This window comes from Cetorhinus maximus, chromosome 3, assembly GCF_964194155.1.
Source record: "Cetorhinus maximus chromosome 3, sCetMax3.hap1.1, whole genome shotgun sequence".
Taxonomy (NCBI): domain Eukaryota; kingdom Metazoa; phylum Chordata; class Chondrichthyes; order Lamniformes; family Cetorhinidae; genus Cetorhinus; species Cetorhinus maximus.
This window is the reverse complement of record NC_135881.1, coordinates 6,166,112-6,188,673: the sequence shown is the minus strand read 5'-3', so window position 1 is coordinate 6,188,673 and position 22,562 is coordinate 6,166,112.

Here is a 22,562-nt window from a genome sequence, read left to right as displayed (position 1 = left end):
AGAAAAAATATTTCTCCTCATCTCTGTCTTAAATAGCAACCCCTCATTTTTAAACAGCGACTACTAGTTCTAGATTCTCCCACAAGAGGAAATGTATTTTCCACATTGACCTTGTCAAGACCCCTCAGGATCTTAAAGACGAAATTGTCCCAGACTTGCACTAAGTGCGGTAGCGGATGGGAAAAAGGATGTCTTACCCTCTGGTCGCAATGGTGACCTTTCATGCCGTAACATCCCAATGCCACCTCATTAATCATGCATTCCTGGGAAACAATGCTGGGTCACTGGTGGGGCAGCCTCACATTCGCCTGCCCTGCCATCACATCAGGCCTTCAGTAAACCAGGCGCCATATTTAAAGGCCGCCCCTGCAAAGAGCTGGCACTCTCCAAGGGATAGGAAGCTGCTGTGACCTGATGGCTGCCAAAGGGAGGAAATGTGCTGCCCCCAGATATAGTGACACCTCCCTCGAGCGCCGGCTAGACATAGTGGAGACCTGCCGTGAAGTCTTCTACCCCCGCTCTCAGCGAAGGTCAGCAAGCAAGGTCACCAATCCAGCATGGAAGGGGGTGGCAGCGGTGGTCAATGCCAACGGCCTGCAAAAAAGAGAACAGCCACCCCATGCCGAAAGAAGATAAATGGTCTCACCCATTCCACTAGGGGAAGTCACTCTGCTCGTCACTCTCAACTCACACACTCACAAATCCATCACATATCCACAGGGATCTCACACCTCAAGGGGCAACATCACTAACTCTCACACAAACCCTCACATCTCCATCAGGCTCATATCTTCTGGAGCTCATGTCTTCATCTTGTCTAGGGCTCCGCTCACCACACAAACATTCCACACAGTGCCGTGTGTCCTGCTCCCACTCTCTCCAGCTGTTTTCATGCAGGGGAAGCTGACTCATAGCAGGAGGGGAAGGTCCCAGACTTGGGCGGGGGTGGTAGTGGGGTGGTCCACATTAGGCCCTTCACTGACTTTGAGTAACATACGTTCATGCTGACTGGTGAGGATTTGGACCGTGCATACCGTGACGGTGAGGTCAGCGGTGAACACCCATGTGAGGATCCTGTACCACATCATCCATCCCTCAATACAACTGTGAGCGCTCTCTACTCCTGCTTTTGACTCTGCTGCCATGCAATAATCATTTCTACTTTGGTTCACAGGGAGATCTGCCAAGCTACCGACATCTTCAGCCAGCCAGTCCCTCAGCTCCAGCCATGAGGACACTTCCTCCATTGAAGAGCTGGAAATAAGCAGCCTGGAAGACCCGTCACATCACTTACCCACACCCTACACCAGTGCAGAGGCACACACCTCGGCGGGACATAGATCTTGAGCAAGCTCAGGCTCAGAATCTAGTGGTCACCACAAGAAGGAGGAGGCAGGCTCAGCCAAGCTCCCCGTACTCAGAGGACTGCTGGGGAAGAGGTATCTGTAAGGTCCGAGTCAGAAGACGAGCCTCTAGATTCAGTCTTCAAACTCATTGTGGAAAGTCAGCAGAAAGTGGGGGAACATCACGCGGAGCTGCTGGAAACCCTCAACAGAGTGGCAAGTGACTCGGAGGATTGCGTCTGCCTGCTTTCTTATGGATGGAATAGTCCCAGATTTGTACTAAGTTCTTCATGGGGAGGATAGCAGATGCCATAGAGACCTTGGCCCAGCAGAATGCAGGGATGCATGCAGACCTGCATTCCAACTCAGTAGCCATGGGCAAGTTCCTGCAGTGGCAACACAGGAGGGAAATGGGCACCTCAACATCCCTCCAGGTGTTCCTTCCCCTCAGGGAGTCAGGCCGGGGCCCTAGGGCAGCCGAAGGGAGGAGGAGCGGCAGCTGGACACCCTTGGGTATCCTCTCAGGAATCTCAAAGGCTGCCCTCTCCCTCCGAGTCCCTTTGCCCATGGCCCTCTCAACCTCACTCTCCATCACGGCAGAGGGAGCCGCCGGCCTGCAGGAGGACAGCCAAAGCAAGCCGGGGCCCTCAAAGCCCCAGCTCTCCAGTGGACACAAGCCTAAGTCATCAGAGGCAACAGGACCAACCATTGATCAGGCTGTCGCCAACCCTGCTGTGGATGCCAACGCAGCATCCAGAAGAGGTAGGCCTAGAAAAGTTAAGAATTTCTGATCACAGTGAACACATTTTGTCATTCTATAATCTGAAAATATATTCCTTTCATTGAATAACATGTAATGGTGTCTTTCAGCTTCATGGACAGGCTTCACGAGTCCTTCCCCTGCATCCCTCCCACAACTAGCAGTTCAGCTGCACACAACCGGCCCACGAGCAACTTTGGAGGGAGATGTGTGTGTGTCTGTGGAAGGGCCTTTTGAAGCCTCGAGCAAGTACTCTCCCATGCATGCAGATCCTTCCTCCAACACACTCATCTCAATGTCCTGAGCATTTTGAATGCTGCCTGCTGTGGTTCTCTTTCAGTTGTCCATCTAAGCTGACCTGCATCTCCACCCACCTACTGATCACACTCCCATGCAACACTGCCCTCTCTCATTCTCACCACTCCCTCCTACCATGCCATCCTCATGTTGCTCCCCAGGAGGCAGTCATAGAATCCACAGACACCTCCCTTGTACGTTCACCTGGATATCCCCCCTTCTTACTCTTTCCTCTGTTAGGAAATAGAGATAGTTTAAGTAAGTTATATTTGTATTTGTGGGTGTTAGGGATGAGTTTTAGTTTAATGTTTAAGTTTGATTTGTATTTCTGTATCTGTGTGTTAAAAAAAGGTCAAATTGAGTTTCATTTTCACTTTAAAAGGTGCCTACATTTCTAATGAGAGCTTTACGACTGTTGCAGCTAAGTTAAACAGGGTAGAGAAGAACTGAGCTATTGCTTAGCAACAGGAGTCCAGAGAGGCAGGTCCCTCCCACAGACACACACACACACACATAGAAGAAACTAGAAACAGTAGTTTGATTTGGAAGCTGTTTGAGTTCAGTTGGTTTTGAAAGTAGCTGCCAGGAGAGACTGGAACAAAGGGGACAGATAGCCAGTCCCAAGCTAAAGAAAAGACTCTAAAGTCCACAGGAGTGGAACAGGAGAAAGTCCCAAGAAGACCTTATAGTCAAAAGGAAGGATAGAAGCCTGGGAAAGTGAAGTTAAGAGTGAGGAGCAGTGAGAAAAGCTCCAAACTTCAGATTTAAGGAGACAAAAGCTGCAGAAGGCAGGTTTAAAGTAAGGACAGCTTGCAAGGGGCAAGGAGGTCCAAAGAGGCAACTGAAGGTCTGTAACTCTTTGCTACGGGTGAAGCAGTAGTGTACTGTTGATGGCTGAGTCAGTGAGAGGGAGTGTGTGGAAGACAGCTTGAATGCATGTGTTGACCCAGGGGAGATGAACATCAGAAGGAGAGTTTGAAACCCTGGAGGTGAACCATTGTGGAATGTCCGAGAGAAAGAGTCAGCTTGGGAGAAGATTCCAAGTCAAGGTCTTGGAGAGTGAAGATTGGGAAACCCTCGTGTGAAAGACGGAGTTCAGTGAGACCGATTGGCTCACAGTGTGACAAGCATCTGGGTAAGTTGCGGAGAGATCCATAGCATCTGGTTGAGGTGGCATCTGTCACTTGATTTCAGAGTCTGGTTTGTCTGACCACAGGTTGCCTATTGGTTTACATGGAATGTGGACTTACTGCGAACATTAGAGTTTAAGATTGTTTTTATAATTTGTGTTATCCTTATAAATCTGTATACATCTGTAAAGGTATAGTTGTGGGTAAAGGAGTATTGTAATATGGCTCATCTTTTCTTGTTTAATAAATATTTTATGCTTTTGTTAAAAGTTCATTAGCTGACTCCAGTGACTCTGTTCATTGGCCCTCTCCACGTATCTGAACAAACAAATAAAAATTAGGATCTATCAAGCAGGGTTCCACCTGGGATCAGACTTGTCCAGTGGTAACTTCAGCTGGGGATCATAACACCTCCACCCTCCATCCTTACTCCTTACTCCCCTTGACTCCTTCCTTCCCCTGTTAAGAAAACAAGAAATTGTAATATTTTTCTTCTGTTAATAACCCTGTCATATTTCTTATGTACTGGAAGACAGGCTGTTGGGGTGTAAATTTGGTAATTGGAATAAGAGCCAGAATGACTGCAGGAGTCTGAAGCCGACAGTAAGAAGTGGTTTTGATATATTAATGAACCAAGATCAACGTCAATCAAAGTTTTACGCAAAGCAATAACAGGAGTAGTTTTCAATTACGTTGTTATTGTTCAAAGGGGAATATATGCAGGTTATAGAAAGGTGTAAGTAAATAAGGTGAAGATAGGGTAAGTTTACTTTTTTAATAAACCTAAGAGCTAAAGTAAAGAAGAGTCTAATCAACTCTGGGAAGAAAGCATTTCTAAAGAGACTGGTTGAGACAATAGAGAGGTCAAAGGAAAGGAACACATTTAAGGAACTACTGAAGTCTATGTGAGGGGGGTTGCTGCTTAGATCTCCCAGAAGACAGCAGGATAGCTGGTCATAACTCCCAGAAGACGGTGTGAACAAGGCCAGACCTGAGGACTCAGTTGCTGTCAGCCTCTGGGGACACCCCAAGGAAAAAGGCACTGTGTGGTAAACATTACTGGAATTCTATAGATTTTGAAATCTATAAGGATAGTTGCTGAACAGAAAAGGGGACGATTAGCTCTGAGGGTAGTTCATTTGTGTTTTTAAGTACGTTTACTGTGTGAAGCCATTCTTGTATTTTTGCCTTGATTTTTTAAATAAATGTTTACTGTACTTTAAAATCATCACAAGTAGTTGGGGACATCATTTCCAAATTTCAGAACCTCTCCTCACACTGTACAAATTGCAAAAACCGCTTTGGCAGTTGGTTCAAGTTTCCCTTTGGGATTTGGGCAGCTCGGCATTTACCATCAGCTATGTCATAACATCCCTGGACTCCTTTCCCCACTCCGAACTCCTTCCTTCTCCCAAAGTCCTGCCTCCCTCCGAACTCCTTCCTCCCCTGAATTCCTGCCCCTGCTTCAAACTCCTTCCTACCTCTGAAGTCATGCCCCCCTCCGAACTCCTTCCTTCTTCCAAACTCCTTCCCTTACACCTTACACTCCCCACGCCTGTACTCCCTTCCTCATCTCCCAACCTCAGCACCCCTGACATCATTCTCACCCCCCCTCCCAAACTCACCCCCCCTCCCAAACTCACCCCCCCTCCCACTCCCAGTAAACCTTCCTCTCCCAGTCAAACCTACACCTTCCTCTACACACCCTCATGATAGCAGACCATGGTCAAGACATTGATGTCCCGAAGCAGACCCTCAACAGTGACCTTCCACCTTTCGTGAACTGCTTCAAGGTGGAGTCATGTCCATGAGAAATCATCCAGCATGCGATGCACGTTTATCCAGGGCATGGTTGCTGTAAGGCTCCAGCGTCTTCAGCTCCTCAGATGTCCTTGATGTGAGCAAAGCCCTGACGGTTAATCCCAACTTCTGCACGGCACATTTGTCGAGATGTGTTCTGCACACACACATTCGTGTGTGTTTTCTCAATGATGTGGGCTGTAAATTTGACATGGGGGTTGATTCCGGCAAGCAGGGCTCATAATGATATACAGATATATGAAAATGACGTTCCCAACGTGCGATGGCAAGAAACGAGGCCTGCCATTGATGAGCAGAGCGGACAATTGCAAACTGGTTTCATGACGGCATGAAACCAATTTTTGGCCTTCCTGCTATATTATCCACTCAGGCCCACCATGATGCTTGGCAACAAGGGGCATGCAAAATTCCACCCTATATGCTTCAATCGAGTTTGCTCTTACTCTTCTAGACAAGCCTAGACTGCCCAACCTTTCCCCATAAGACAACCTGCTCAATTTAGATATTAGTCTAGTAAACCTTCTCTGAACTGCTTCCAATGCATTAAACAGAGCCTCAGTGAAAAATAGTGAGAACGGGACAAGTAATGTTAAAAAGACAAGCCTTAAAGCTTTTTGCCTTAACACAAGGAGCATTCGCAATAAAGTGGATGAATTAACTGCGCAAAAAGATCTAAACAGGTATGACATAGTCAGGATTACGGGGACACGGCTGCAGGGTGACCAGGGATGGGAACTGAACATCCAGGGGTATTCAGTATTTAGGAAGGACAGACAAAAAGGAAAAGGTGGTGGAGTTGCTTTGCTGGTTAAAGAGGAAATTAACGCAATAGTGAGGAAAGATATTAGCTCCGACGATGTGGAATCTGTATGGGTAGAGCTGAGAAACACTAAGGGGCAAAAAAATGTTAGTGAGGGGTTGTATATAGACCCCCAAACTGCAGTGGTGATGTTGGGAATGGCATTAAACAGGAAATTAGAGACGCATGCAATAAAGGAACGTCTGTAATTATGGGTGACTTTAATCTACAGATAGATTGGGCAAATCAAATTAGTAACAATACCATAGAGGAGGAATTCCTGGAGTGTATTCAGGATGGTTTTCTGGACCAATACATTGAGGAGCCAACTAGAGAACAGGCCATGCTAGACTGGGTATTGTGTAATGAGAAAGGAATAATTGGCAATCTAGTTGTGCGAGGCCCCTTGGGGGTGAGCGACCATTATATGATAGAATTCTTCATCAAGGTGGAGAGTGACGTAGTTGATTCTGAGACTAGGGTCCTGAATCTTAATAAAGGAAACTACGATGGTACGAGGTACAAGTTGGCTATGATGGATTGGGAAACGTTAGTTAAAGGGATGAGAGTGGATAGGCAATGGCAGACATTCAAGGAGTGCATAGGTGAACTGAAACAATTGTTTATTCCTGTTCGGTGAAAAAGTAAAATAGGAACGGTGGCCAAACCATGGCTTACAAGGAAAATTAGAGATAGTATTAGATCCAAAGAAGAGGCATACAAATTGGCCAGAAAAAACAACAGACCTGAGGATTGGGAGCACTTTAGAATTCAGCAAAGGAGGACCACGGGATTGATTAAGAAAGGGAAAATAGAGTACGAGAGTAAGCTTGCAGGGAACATAAAAACTGACTGTAAAAGTTTCTATTGGTATGTGAAGAGAAAAAGATTGGTGAAGACAAATGTAGGTCCCTTACAGTCAGAAACAGGGGGATTTATAATGGGGAACAAAGAAATGGCTGACCAACTAAATACATACTTTGATTCTGTCTTCACAAAGGAGAACACTAATAACATACCAGAAATGTTGGGGAACACAGGGTTTAGTGAGAGGGAGGAACTGAAAGAAATCAGTATTCGTAGGGAAATGGTGTTGGAGAAATTGATGGGATTGAAGGCTGATAAATCCCCAGAGCCTGATAATCTACATCCCAGAGCACTTGAGGAAGTGGCCCTAGAAATAGTGGATGCATTGGTGGTCATCTTCTGAGATTCTGCAGACTCTGGAACAGTTCCTACAGATTGGAGGGTAGCTAATGTAACCCCACTATTTAAAAAGGGAGGTAGATTGAAAGCAGGGAATTATTGATCAATCAGACTGATGTCGGTAGTGGGGAAAATTCTAGAGTCCATTGTAAAAGATTTAATAGCTGAGCACTTGGAAAACAGTGGCAGAATCGGACAGAGTAAGCATGGATTTACGAAAGGGAAATCATGCTTGACAAATCTACTGGAATTTTTCGAAAATGTAACTAGTAGAGTTGATGAGGGGGAGCAAGTGGATGTGGTTTATTTGGACTTTCAGAAGGCTTTCGACAAAGTCCCACGTAAGAGATTAGCGTGTAAAATTAAAGCACATGGGATTGTGAGTAGTGTATTGAGATGGATAGAAAACTGGTTGGCAGACAGGAAACAAAGAGTAGGAATAAACGGGTCTTTTTCCCATTGGCAGGCAGTGACTTGTGGGGTGCCACAGGGATCGGTGCTGGGGTCACAGCTATTCACAATATATATTAATAATTTAGATGAGGGGACTAAATATATTATCTCCAAATTTGCAGATGACACAAAGCTGGGCAGGAGGGTGAGCTGTGAGGAGGATGCAGAGATGCTTCAGTGTGATTTGGACAAGCTGAGTGAGTGGGCAAATGCATGGCAGATACAGTATTATGTGGATAAATGTGAGGTTATCCATTTTGGTAGCAAAAGCAGGAAGGCAGATTATTATCTGAATGGCTATAAATTGAGAGAGGGGAATGTGCAATGAGACCTGGGTATCCTTGTACACCACTCGCTGAAGGTAAGCATGCAGGTGCAGCAGGCAGTAAAGAAGGCAAATGGTATGTTGGCCTTCATAGCCAGAGGATTCGAGTACAGGAGCAGGGATGTCTTGCTGCAATTATACAGGGCCTTGGTGAGACTATACTTGGAATATTGTGTGCAGTTTTGGTCTCCTTATCTGAGGAAGGATGTTCTTGCCGTAGAGGGAGTGCAGCAAAGGTTTACCAGACTGATTCCTGGGATGGCGGGACGGACATATGAGGAGAGATTGAGTCGGTTAGGGTTATATTCGCTGGAGTTCAGAAGAATGAGGGGGGATCTCATAGAAATCTATAAAATTCTAACAGGACTAGACAGGGTAGATGCAGGAAGGATGTTTCCGATGGTGGGGGAATCCAGAACCAGGGGTCACAGTCTGAGGATATGGGTTGACCATTTAGGACTGAGATGAAGAGAAATTTCTTCACCCAGAGAGTGGTGAGCCTGTGGAAGTCACTACCACAGAAAGTAGTTGAGGCCAAAACATTGTATGTTTGCATATAGGTCTTGGGGTGAAATGGATCAAAGGATATGGGGAGAAAACAGGAGCAGGCTATTGAATTGGATGATCAGCCAAGATCATAATGAATGGCGGAGCAGGCTCAAAGGGCCGAATGGCCTATTCCTGCTCCTATTTTTTATGTTTCTATATTAACATCCATCTTTAAACCAGGGGACCAATAATGTACACAGTACTCCAGTTGTGGTCTCACCAGTGTTCTGTATAACTGAAGCATAACCTCCCTACTTTTGTATTCAATTCCCCTTGGAATAAATGATAACATTAGCTTTCCAAATTACTTGCTATACCTGCATACTAACCTTTGGTGATTCATGCACTAGGATGCCCAGATTTCTCTGCATCTCAGAGATCTGTAAACTCTCATCATTTAGATAACACGCTTCTTTTTTATACTTCCTGCCAAAATGGACACTTTCCCACATTATACTCCATTTACCAGATCTTTGCCTACTTACTTAACTTTTCTACATAGCTTTGGAGCCCCCTAATGTCCTCTTCACAACTCACTTTCCCATATATCTTGATATCATCCACAGATTTAAGAACCATACCTTCGATCTCTTCATCCACGTCATTTATATAAACAGTAAAAAGTTGAGGCCCCAGCACTGATTCCTGTAGCCCACCACTCGTTGCCTCTTGCCAACCAGAAAATGATCAATTTATGCTTAGTCTGTGTCCTGTTAGCTAGCCAATCTTCTATCCATGCCAATATGTGATCCCCACACCATGAGCTTTAATTTTCTGCAATAACCTTTGATGTGGCACCTTATCAAATGCCTTCTGAAAATCTAAGTACAGTGCATCCACCAGTTCCCCTTTATCTACTTCAATGAGCTCTAATAAATTGGTTAAACATGATCATGGACAAGGGATCAAACCTAGAAAGATGTAAACCAAAGAGTAAACAAAAGGTGTAAACCAAACAGTAGAAACAAGACGAGAGAGAAAGGTATTAACCTGGGAAATGATAAACAGAATGTGTCAGGAAGGGATAGAGAGTACAAATCAAAGAGTAAAACGGTAGTCAAGGCTAGAAGTTACAAAAATAATTAAAGGACAAAACTAAAGTCTCTGCATCTGAATGGGCCTAGCATTCAAAACAAAACAGGTGAACTGATAGCACAAATAGAAATAAATAAGTACAATCTGATAGCCATTACAGAGCATGGCTGCAGGATGACATAGATTGCAACCTGGATATTGAAGGGGACATGATGTTTAGGAAGGACAGGAAGCTAGGAAAAGGTGGGTAGGTGGCTCTGTTAACTAATGATATTAGCACATTATAGAGGGAAGACCTCAATTCAGGAGACCGGGGTGTACAAATGGTCTGGGTTGAGGTGATAAATGACAAAGGTAAGAAGGCATGTGTGGGATTGTGTACAGGCCCCCTAATTGTAACGATATAGTAGGACAGAATATAAAGGAAGAGATAATGGGAGCTTGTCAGAAAGGTGCAGCAATAATCATGGGGCATTTGAATCTACATAAAGACTGGAGAAATCAGATGGACAAAGGTAGCCTTGATGAAGAGCTCATGAAAGCTTTCGAGATAGTTTCTTAGAACAGCACGAATAGCAGCGATCATAATACAAATGAATTTTACATTCAGTTTGAGGGAGAGAAGAGTGGGTCCAAAAATAATACTTTTAAATTAAATAAGGGCAATTTGAGAGCATGAAAGCAGAGCTAACCAAAGTGAACTGGAAAATTAGGTTAAGGGGTAAATCAATAGAGGTGCAGTGGCAGACATTTAAGGGGGAATTTCAGAATACACAGAACAGGTGCATTCCAATGAGAAAGAAAAATTCCAAGGGGAGGACCCACTATCTGTGGTTAACTAATAAAGTTAAAGGCAGTATCACACTTAATGAAAAAGCATATAATTGCGCAAAGACGGGTGGGCAAGTCAGAAGATTGGGCAGAACAGCAAAGAATGCTAAAAAGATTAATGGGGGAAAAAATTAGAGTACGAGAGAAAGTTAGCTAGAAATTTGAAGATTGATACTAAGAGTTTCTATAGATGCTTAAGTAAGAAAAGAGTTCTCTGTTCCTATAGAAAGTGAGTCTGGGAATTAATAATGGAAAATCAGGAGATGGCAGATACATTGCATCAGTCTTCACAATACGGGATACAAGTACATCCCAGAAATTGTTGTAAATTGGGAAATGGAAGTGCGGGAGGAGCTCAGGAAAATTACAATCACCAGAGAAGTGCTTTGAGCAAATTCTTGGATCTGCAGGCTGACAGATCCCCGGGTCCAGATGGACTTCATCCTAGGGTCTTGAAAGAAGTAGTGAATGAGATAGCTGAGCTCTAAAGAAGGGTCATATGGACTTGAAAATTTAACTCTGTTTCTCCCACTACAGATGCTGCCAGACCTGCTGAGTTTTTCCAGCATTTTCTGTTTTTGTTTCAGATTTCCAGCATCCACGGTATTTTGCTTTTATCTTGAGGTAGTTGATGCGTTGGTTTTAATTTACCTAAATTCAGGGAAGGTTTCATTAGATTGGAAAATAGCAAATATAACTCCTTTATTCGAAAAAGGAAGGAAACAGAAAGCAGGAAACTACAGGCCAGTTAGCTTAACATCTGTCATAGGGGAAATGTTAGAAGCTATTATTAAGGTGTTGTGACAGGGCACATAGAAAAATTCAAGGCAATCAGGCAGAGTCAACATGGTTTTGCGAAAAGGAAATCATGCTTAACCAATTTATTAGAGTTCTTTGAAGGAGTCATATGTCTGTGGATACAGGGGAACCGGTGGATGCACTGCACTTAGATTTCCAGTAGGCACTTGATAAGATGCCACATCAAAGGTTATTGAGGAAAATAAAAGCTCTTAGTGTATGGGGTAACATATAGGCATGGTTAGAAGATTGGCTAACTAACAGGAAGCAGAGAGAAGGCATAAATGGGTCTTTTTCTGGTTGGCAGGATATAAGGAGTAGGTTGGATGAAGGGTAGGTTGGTGGGAAAGAATGGTTACTAAATTTGCTGATGACAAAGAAAGGTGGGAAAGTAAGTTGTGAAGAGGACATAAGGGGCTACAAGGGGCCGTAGGTTAAGTGAGTTCGCATGGATCTGACAAATCGAGTATAATGTGGGCAAATGTGAAATTGTCCATTTTGGCCGTAAGAATAAAAATGAAGCATACTATGTAATGGTGAGAAATTGCAGAGCAGAGATTCGAGAGGGATCTGGGTGTCCTAGTGTATGAATCACAAAAGACTAATATGCAGATACAGCAAGTAATTGTGAAAGCTCATAGAATGTTATCAATTATTGTGAGGGGAATTAAATACAAATGTAGGGAGGCTATGCTTCAGTTGTACAGCGAATTGGTTGTGTACAGTACTGGTCTCCTTATTTAATAAAAGATGTAAATTTGTTAGAAGCAGTTCAGCGAAGGTTTACTAGACTAATACTGAGAATAGCGAATTATCTTATGAGGAGAGTCAGTTACTGCAGTAAGGAGAGATGATATCTTGGAGGGGGCATCGAATGAAGTATTGTGGGTAGAGCTTAGGAATAAAAAAGGGGCAGCCACATTGTTAGGTGTATATTATAGACCCCCAGATAGTCAGTAAGAAATTGAGGAGCAAATATGTGCACAATTTGTGGAGGTGTGTAAAAGCAATAACAATAGGGTAATTATATTAGGTGATTTCAACTTTCCCAACATTAATTGGGATAGATATAGTGTTAAGGGCTTGGATGTAATGGATTTCTTGAAATGTGTACAGGAGAACTTTTTAGGTCAATATGCAGAGAGTCCAACAAGGGACGGCGCAGTGCTGGCCCTAATTCTGAGGAATAAAGCCAGACAGGTGGCTGAGGTGGTGGTGGGGGGAGCATTTTAGTGATAGCGACCACAACATGATACAGTTTAAGTTTGTTATGGACAAAGAAATAGACAAGTTGCAAAAAAATGTTTTGGATTGGGGGAGAGTGGGTTTTAGTAAAATAAGGCAGGATCTAGCCAAGGTAGACTGGGAACAGCTACTTGTGGGGAAAACAGAGGAGCAGTGGGGGGTGTTCAAAAAGGAAATGGGGAGGGTACAGGCTCAACATGTTCCCTCTAGGGTGATAGGAAGGAGTAACAAGCCCAGAGAACCATGGATGACCAGAGATGTTCAGGTTACGATGAGAAGGAAAAGAGAGGCTTTTAGCAGGTACGAGGGGAGCAAATCAGCAGAGGTATTAGTGGAGTACAGAAAGTGCAGGGTGGAGCTTAAGAAAGCAATTCGGAGAGCAAAGAGGGGATATGAAAAAGCTCTGGCTGGTATAAGTAGGGAAAATCCCAAGATATTCTATGTATATCAATGGGAAGAGGATAACCAGGGAAAGAGTAGGGCCCATAAGGGACCATGGAGGCAATCAATGGGTGGAGCCAGATGACATCGCTAGAGTGTTGAATGAATACTTCACATCCATCTTCACCCAAGAGAATGAGGATGAAGGTATCGAACTCGGGGAGAGAGACTGCGAGGTTCTTAAGCAAAATGATATAGGGAGTGACAAGGTATTGGAGGTGTTGGCAGGCTTAAGAGTGGACAAATCTCCAGGTCCAGATGATTTGTGTCCCAGACTGCTGAGGGAGGCAAGGGAAGAGATCGCAGGGGCTCTGACCCAAATTTTTAATTCCTCTCTGGCCACGGGGATGTGCCAGAGGACTGGAGAACAGCTAATGTGGTTCCGCTATTTAAGAAGGGTTGTAGAGATAAACCAGGAAACTACAGGCCAGTGAGTCTCACGTCAGTGGTAGGGAAACTACTGGAGAAAATTCTGAAGGAGAGAATCTATCTCCACTTGGAGAGGCAAGGTTTGATCAGGGAGAGTCAGCATGGCTTTGTCAGAGGGAGGTCATGCCTAACAAATTTGATTGAATTTTTTGAGGAGGTGACCAGGTGTGTAGATGAGGGTAGTGCAGTTGATGTAGTTTATATGGATTTCTCAAAGCCTTTGACAAGGTCCCACATGGGAGACTTATAAAGAAGGCAAATGCACATGGGATACAGGGTAATTTGATAAGGTGGATTCAAAATTGGCTTAGTTGTAGGAGATAGAGGGTGATGATGGAAGGATGCTTTAGTGACTGGAAGCCAGTGTCCAGTGGCGTACCACAGAGATCTGTGCTCGGTCCCCTATTATTTGTCATTTTTATAAATGACATAGATGACTATGTGGGGGGCAGGATTAGTAAGTTTGCAGATAACACAAAGATTGGCCGGTGAGGTTGAGTGTCTTGGGCTACAGGAAGATATAGATGATGGTCAAATGGGCAGATAAGTGGCAGATGGAATTTAACCCTGAAAAGTGTGAGGTGATACACTTTGGAAGGAGTAATTTGACAAGGAAGTATTCAATGAATGGCATGACACTAGGAAGTTCTGAGGAACAAAGGGACCTTGGCGTGTGTGTCCATAGATCTCTGAAGGCGGAGGGGCATGTTTGTGGGATGGTGAAAAAGGCATATGGGACACTTGCCTTTATCAATCAAAGGATAGATTACAAAAGTAGGGAGGTCATGTTGGAAACAAAAACAAAAATACCTGGAAAAACTCAGCAGGTCTGGCAGCATCTGTGGAAGGGAGCACAGTTAACGTTTCGAGTCCGCATGACTCTTAGAACCTTGGTGAGGCCACAGCTGGAGTACTGTAAGCAGTTCTGGTCACCACATTATAGGAAGGATGTGATTGCACTGGAGGGGGTGCAGAGGAGATTCACCAGGCTGTTGCCTGGGATGAAACATTTAAGTTATGAAGAGAGACTTGGGTTGTTTTCACTGGAGCAGAGAAGACTGAGGGGCGACCTGATCGCGGTGTGCAAGATTATGAGGGGCATGGACAGGGTGGACAGGGAGCAGCTGTTCCCCTTAGTTGAAGGGTCAGTCGCAAGGGGGCATAAGTTCAAGGTGAGGGGCAGGAGATTTAGGGGGAATGTGAGGAAAAACATTTTCACTCAGAGGGTGGTGACTGTCTGGAATGCACTGCCTGGGAGGGTGGTGGAGGCGGGTTGCCTCACATCCTTTAAAAAATACCTGGATGAGCACTTGGCACGTCATAACATTCAAGGCTATGGGCCAAGTGCTTGTAAATGAGATTAGGTAGGTAGGTCAGGTGTTTCTCACGTGTCGGTGCAGACTTGATGGGCCGAAGGGCCTCTTCTGCACTGTGAGATTCTGTGATTCTGAGAGGTTGGACTGGCTAGGCTTGTATTCACTGGAGTTTAGAAGAGTAAGAGACAACTTGATTGAAACATGTAAGATCCTAAGGGGTCTTGACAGATTGGATGTGGAAAGGATGTTTCCTCTCGTGGGAGAAACTAGAACTAGGGGTCACTGTTTAAAAATAAAGGGTTGCCCATTTAAGACAGAGATGAGATGATTTTTTTTCTCTCGGAGACTTTGGAACTTCCTTCTTCAAAAGGCAGTGGAAGCAAAGTCTTTGAATATTTTTAAGGCAGAGTTATATAGATTCTTGATAAACAAGGGGATGAAAGGTTAACCAGGTAGGTGGGAGGTTACTATCAGATCAGCTATGAATATTTTTGAATGGGAGATCAGGCTCGAGGAGACAAGTGGCCTACTCCTGCGCCTAGTTCATATGTTCATATATTCAATTCCCTCTCACAAGACCATGTTGACTCTGCCTGTACTTGAATTTTTCTGACTGCCCTGCTATAACAGCTTTAATCATAGCTTTTAACATTTTCCCTATGACAGATGTTAAGCATATGCCTGCTTTCATTCTCCCTCCCGTTTTGAATAAAAGAAATGTACTATTTGCTATTTTCACACTTGGTATTTTCCCAATCTCATGGAACCTATGGAATTTTGAAAAATTAAAGCCAACACATCAACTATCTCTCTAGCTACTCCTTTTAAGGCCAGAGGATGAAGTCCATCAGTACCCAGGGGACTTATTAGCCTGCAGCTCCAACAATTTGTTCAGTACCACTTTCCTGGTGATTGTAATTTTCCTGAGTTCCTGCCTCCCTTCCAATTCCTGATTTACAGCTTTTTCTGAGATGTTACTGATGTCCTCTATAGTGAAGGCTGTTGCAAAATGCGTATTGAATTCATCTGCCATCTCCAGACTTTCCATTATCAATTCCCCTGGCTCACTTTCTATCGGACCAATGCTCACTTTGTTAACACTTCTCTTTTTTAAAATGTCTATAGAAATTCTTACTATCTGCCTTTATATTTCTAGCTAGCTTTCTCTCGTACTCTAATTTTCTCTCCTTATTAGTCTTTTAGTCATTCTTTGCTGTTTCTTATATTCATTCCAATCTTCTGACCTGGCATCCATTTTTGTGCAATTTTATGCTTTTTCTTTAAATTTGATAATATTTTTAACTTAGGGGTGGCATGGTGGCACAGTAGATGGTGCTGCTGCCTCACAGCTCCAGGCACCTGGGTTCAATCTGACCTTGGGTGTATGTCTGTGTGGAGTTTGCATGTTCTCCCTATATCTGTGTAGGTTTCTGCCAGGTGCTCCAGTTTTCTCTCATCATCCAAAGACATGTGGGCTGGTTGGATTGGCTATGGTAAATTGTGTGCAACCTGTGATGGACTGACATCCTGTCCTGGGTGTTCCATGTCCATTGCCTGTTGGGATAGGCTTTGAATTCCTGTGCTGAAAAAGTGAGTATCTTTTAACTTTTTAGTTAACCACAGATGCTGGATCCTCCCTTGTAATTTTTCTTTCTTGTTGGAACGTCCCTTTTCTATGTATTCTGAAAAATCCCCTTAAATGTCTACTACTGCATCTCTATTGACCTATCCCTTAACCTAAATTGGCAGTTCGCTTTAACTTGCTCTGCTTTCATGCCTTCATAATTGCCTTTATTTAAGTTTAAAATACTAGTCTTAGACACACTCTTCTTTCCCTCAATCTGAATGGAAAATTCAATCATTTTAATCATCTTCTGATCGCTGCTACCTAAATTCCTTCACTATGAGGTAATTAATTAATCCTATCTTGTTGCAAAATACCAGGTCTAGTATAGCGTGTTTTTTGGTTGGTTCCAGAACATGCGGTTCTAAGAAACTCTTCCAAAAACATTCTATGAATTACTCATCTCGGCTACCTTTGCACAACTGATTTTTCTAGTCTATGGGCGAAATTTTCCGTGCCTGCTATCAGGGTGGGCATGAGCAGACAATATGGCAGGAAGGCCGAAAATCGGTTTCACAACGTCGTGAAGCCAGTTTGCAATCGTTCCCTCCACCACACATTGTAATACATCTGCATATCAATTCAAGCCCAGATTGCCAGAATCATCCCCATCACAATGGATCATCCAAGAATGTTGGCATGGTTGCATGCTGACGTATTTCACAACTGCGCCTAAGCAATGTGCACCCGGTGAGCCACACTTGGCTCGGGACTTCAAGGTTCGTTTGCCTACCTTTCTTTCCGCAGCACTCATGGTCATCAGCGCCAGGCTATGCAGACAGCACCACATCACTTTTAGGAGGGCTCACTGGCAGATCTCTACTTACTAGGCCAGTCATAAGGGCGTGCTTGGGAAAGGGATAGAAGTGGCCTTAGGCAAGAGAAGAGGCTGCAGGGCGAGGACTGTACTGGGGAAAGGGAGTATCCCAGGGTGTGTGTGGGGACGCATGTTGGTCTGTGCAAATGGCCTCAAGATGATGAGGGCTGAGGATGCAGTCTCCAGAAGAGATGAGACCAGATGGAGATATGAGGGAATGTGTGAGGGAGTGAGTGGTGATGTCCCTTGAGCTGGCAGTGAGTGAGATGCCAGTGAATTTGTGATGGACTTATGAGTGTATGAGTTTAGAGTGATGAGATGGTTGCCTAACCCTGGAGGCACAGATGAGATCATTCATCCTCTTTCTGCACTGGATGACCATCACTGCCATTGCTTCCCATGCTGGAGTGGTGAGATTGCTGGACCTCCTGTGGCCAGAGCTGGGGTGGAGGACATCATGGCGGACCTCCAAAAGGCATTTCAGTGATGGGTCACTAAGCTCTTCTTAGTTTTCAGAGCCAGTCCTGGGCTGCAAGTATTGAGGACTGTGTGGGCAGCTGCAGTTTAGATATGGCGCCTGGAGTGAGGAAACTGTGAGGTAACGGTGTGGCGGGCAATTCAGAGGCCGCCGCCAGCAAGATGGCATGTTTTCTGTGTCTGCATAATTAATGAGGCGGGATTGGGATGATACACCGTGAAAAGCCGCCATTGTAGCCAGCGGGTAAAATGTCCTTTTTCCTGCCTGTTACCGCACTTTGTGCAAATCTGGGGTGATTCTGCTCTATATGTAGATTAAACTCCACCATGATTATCGCCATACCATACTAACAAGCTCCCATTATTTATTCTTTTATACCTCATCTGGTTGCTGTTAGGGGGCCTGTACCCCATTCCCACATTCTTGCCTTTGTCATTTCTCATCTCTACCCAAACTGCTTCTACATCCTGGTTTCCTAATCAACAATGCCATCTTCCACCTTTTCCTATCTTTTTGTCCTTCCTAAATGTCATGTACCCTTCAATATTCAGGTCCCCGTCAATGTTATCCTGAAGTAATGTCTCTGTAATGACTATCAGATCATATTTATTTCTATTTGTGCTATCAGTTCATCTGGTTTGTTTCAAATGCTATTTGTATTCAGATATAGAGCCTTTAATTATGCCCTTTCATTATTTTTGTAACCTCTAGCCTTATCTGCTGATTTATGCTTAGATTTGTACTCTCTGCCCCTTCCTGTTTATCATTTCCCATATTAATACCTTTCTCTCTTGCCTTGTCCCTACTCTGTGATTTGCCACATCTTCCCAAATTTGATCCCTTGCCCCCACTATTTAGTTTAAAGCCCACTTTACTTCCTTAGTTACGTAGCTCAGTAGAATACTGGTCCCACAACAGTTCAAGTGTAGGCCGCCACAAAGATACAGCCCCCATTTTGCCAGTACCCCATGAGCTTGAACCCACTTAACCCACACTAGTCTTTGTGCCACACATTTGTCTCTAATTTTATTTACTTTGTGCCAATTTGCATGTGAATTAGATAATAATCTAGAAAACCTTTGACATTTTAATTTAGTGCCAGCTCCTCATACTCTCTATGCAGAACCTCTTTCCTAGTTCTACTTATGACATTGGTACCTACGTGGACCTTGATGACTGAATCCTCCCCCTCCCACTACAAGCTCCTCTCCAGCCCTGAACAGGTATCCTGAACCCTGGCAGAGGGCAGACAACATAGTCTTCGGATTCTTGCTTTCAGCTGCAGATAACAGTGTCTATACCCCTAACTACTACCACTACATTTCTTTGAACTCCCCCCACTTGAATAGCTTTCTGTACTATGGTTTCCTGATCAGCATGTGCATCGGCACTGCAGCCCTCGCTCTTGTCCGTACAAGCTGCGAGAACCTCAAACTTGTTGCAAGGGCCGAGGCTCCTCCACTCCTACCTTCTCGATCCCCTTACCTGCCTGTCTCACAGTCACACCCTCCTGTCTCTGACCACTGACCAAATTAGATGACATTAATCTAAGCAGTATGACTGCCTTCTGGAACAAAGTGTCCAGGTAACTTCAGCCCTCTCTGATGAGTCACAATGTCTGCAACTCAGCCTTCAGCTCATTAACTCTGAGCTGAAGCTCCTCAAGCCACAGTCACTTACTGAAAATGTGGTTGCCATGGAGCGCAGAGGCATCCAGGAGCTCTCAAATGCTGTAGCTGTGACGCATCACCCATCCTGCTATTTGTGTTGCATTAGTTAAAATGTATTTTTCTTAATTAACTGACAGTTTCCCTCTTCACCGAACTTCCTCACTCACCAAACTCCCAGCTTGACATTCTGTGCACTGAAAGCAGAACCCAGTGCAAACCAATCAGCATTGAGCAACCCCTGTTTTTATACTTTCTGAAAAACAAATGAATCACGTTTTGAAAACCAGTTTGAGCTAGCTACCTAATTAACTAGCTGCAGATGCTCTCAGAGAGCTTCTGTATCCCTATTTAAAGCTGGAATAAACTCAGTAATATTTAGTTGATTGCCAAATTAAATTTAAAGATTAGACTCTAGAGAGAAATTAACCCTTAAAACTCCCTCACTCAGCAGCACTCAGTGCAAACTCTTTACATGATGAACAACAAGGTAAGTACATCTCTCTTCTGTACAGACTATTCCAACTGCTTGGCCGAGCATCTAGCACATGGCTGCTGATGTCACTATTACATCATGATACACATCACTGTCTTATTACCATAACCATTAACCCATTATGCCACACCTGTGCTAAGAGCCATAGAGACAAGATGTAGGACAGCTTATGGTCATCATCAGGGAAGGTCTAACAAATACCTAAACCAACAAATTGTTACTAAGAGAGCCAGCAAAATTTACATTTCAACTGAAAACCATCCAACTAACAACACCCGTAATTGTGTTCAGTCTTTGGGGTGCTGTTCCTCCCAGGGTGGCAATCTATTCATTAATGCAAATGGCTGGTTTATAAGAGATATGTCATAAAATGCTTTGGTTCATCAAACACAAAGTAGGCTCAGATCTTTGTGCCTAATCATGCATGGCTCCAGGGCTTGCAGGCGGTCAACATTAAGGCCACATACATGCCTACATATACTAGTGCACACAAAACCACATATTCACAGACATATACACATGTATATACAAATACATGTGTTCATTTACAAAGAAACATGCATACACATACATTTGGCGACCCACTTAACAAATTTTGTAGATTAGCCAAAGGCACATGTTGACTCAGACTTAAGCAATTGCACTGAAAGATCCCTCTGGGTTTTCCTGATTAGCTCCCTAAACTTCAACAGAAGATTGGTGAAAAAACAGATAAACGTGTGAACTGAGTTTACATCGATCCTTTGCTGAAGTGGTCAAGAGGATGAAACACCCAAAGGAATTTCCCTTTCTCCAATAGCGACTCATGCTCGAGGCTCAAGTTTAAGCAGTTAAGAACACCAAACAAAACAGCTTTGAACTTTCTTTTTAGAATCTGACATTGTTCAAGGACTTGCCTCTCTTAAGACGGGATTCAGATTGAGCCCTCTCTGCTTTTTCAGCTGCAGATAAGGAAATGAAAGCAGTCAGTTTGTTATCCGTGCATCAAACCCTATCTCTCTACTGCAAGCATGGACAGAAAATTATTGAACAGAGCAATGTTCTGTTAAAAATGTCTATATAACAGAAATTCATGTTTGTTGGTTGTTAACTAGTTTGACTATCTGCCTAACACACACACAGACCACACACACACACATTGATTCAAGCATAAACAAAAAAATCAAAATACCACTGATGCTGTAAATCTGAAAATAAAAACTGAAGATGGAAATACTCAGCAAGTAGGCAGCAACTGTAGAGTAACAGAAGTTGATGCTTCAAGTCTTAGACTCTCCTCTGATTGCAAGAACTTGCTGCATATTTCCAGTTTTTCCTGTTTTCAATTCAAACATATGCACCAGTTAAATTTCAAATTGAAATGACAATGTGGTCTTGCTAACACTGAGGCTGACCTTTGTCTCACAAGTGGCAAGGTTTCTTATGTGTACTTTCAATGCCATGAAATTTCTAAACCTGTTCATTGTAAATGAATTTTTATACATAATAACTTACTGTGGTGAGCAATTTGGCCCTTCTTTAGGTAGAAGGATCTTAAATCTTGCCCTAGAACTCACCTTTAGTTCTAGGCTCTGGTTTAAGATACTTGGTTGGAGTGAAAACACATTTATCTATGTCTTTTCCAAACTTAGTTTCAAAGAATTCTGGTGATAACAAATCTGTTAACAGAAAATGGAAGGAATTAGTCAAAGATATGCCCATGGTACTATCAAAGTTTAATACAATGTTGATATAGACATAAGACATAGGAGCAGAAATTAGGCCATTCGGCCCATCGAGTCTGCTCCGCCATTCAATCATGGCTGATAAGTTTCTCAGCCCCATTCTCCCGCCTTCTCCCCGTAACCTTTGATCCCCTTACCAATCAAGAACCTATCTATCTCGGTCTTAAATACACTCAATAAAGTATTTGTTCAGTGTTGTGAACTACAGTATAAAAGGGATCTGGGTATGATTAAAGGTTCGCACAGTCTTTTGATAGTGGTCATGTCAATTTACATACCAATCCTTCTGGCAATATGTATCATACAATTCTATTTAGTCATTTTGCTGTTCTCAGATAAGTTTCCTAAGCCTTCTTGACAAAGTGTTTGGATCTTACTGTCCCCTTGTCCATTATTCTTTCAGTGCTACAAGGACAGACACAGGGGAAATTTGCCGAACCCTTCTAATCATTGTTATATCTTTCTAATATCTGGCAAAAAATGACCAGGTAATATATAGTATGATTAACTATTAGAATATGAGGGGTGGTAGGTGTCACATAATAATATGCAAATGAAAGAAATAGAACTTTTGAGTAATCTCCAGTCATTACGAGGAGAAGATCCTGGTCACCATTTTACCACTGCAGCTTCTAATCCTGATTTCTCGTATCACTGCTGAGCACTCTATTTGTTAACCATATAGGATGGCAATATAGGTGCTCTGATTAGCTTCAATGTCCTGTGGGCTACGGAATGCGAAAATTCACTCACAAGTCCCCAACTTCACTTTGTTATTCAGAGCAACTCTGCTACAAAGTGCATGGACAGAAGTGCTTCCAGCCTTCCTAGGGCCACATTTTGGGAATTCAGTTACATGCTTCTGTAGATTTACTATCCAATGTGGATGCAAAATCATCTGGAGCAAACACAATCCTCAATAGGCTGAATTGCTTCTCCCCTCCCCCATGTAGGCGAGATTTCTGCTGAGTGCAACAT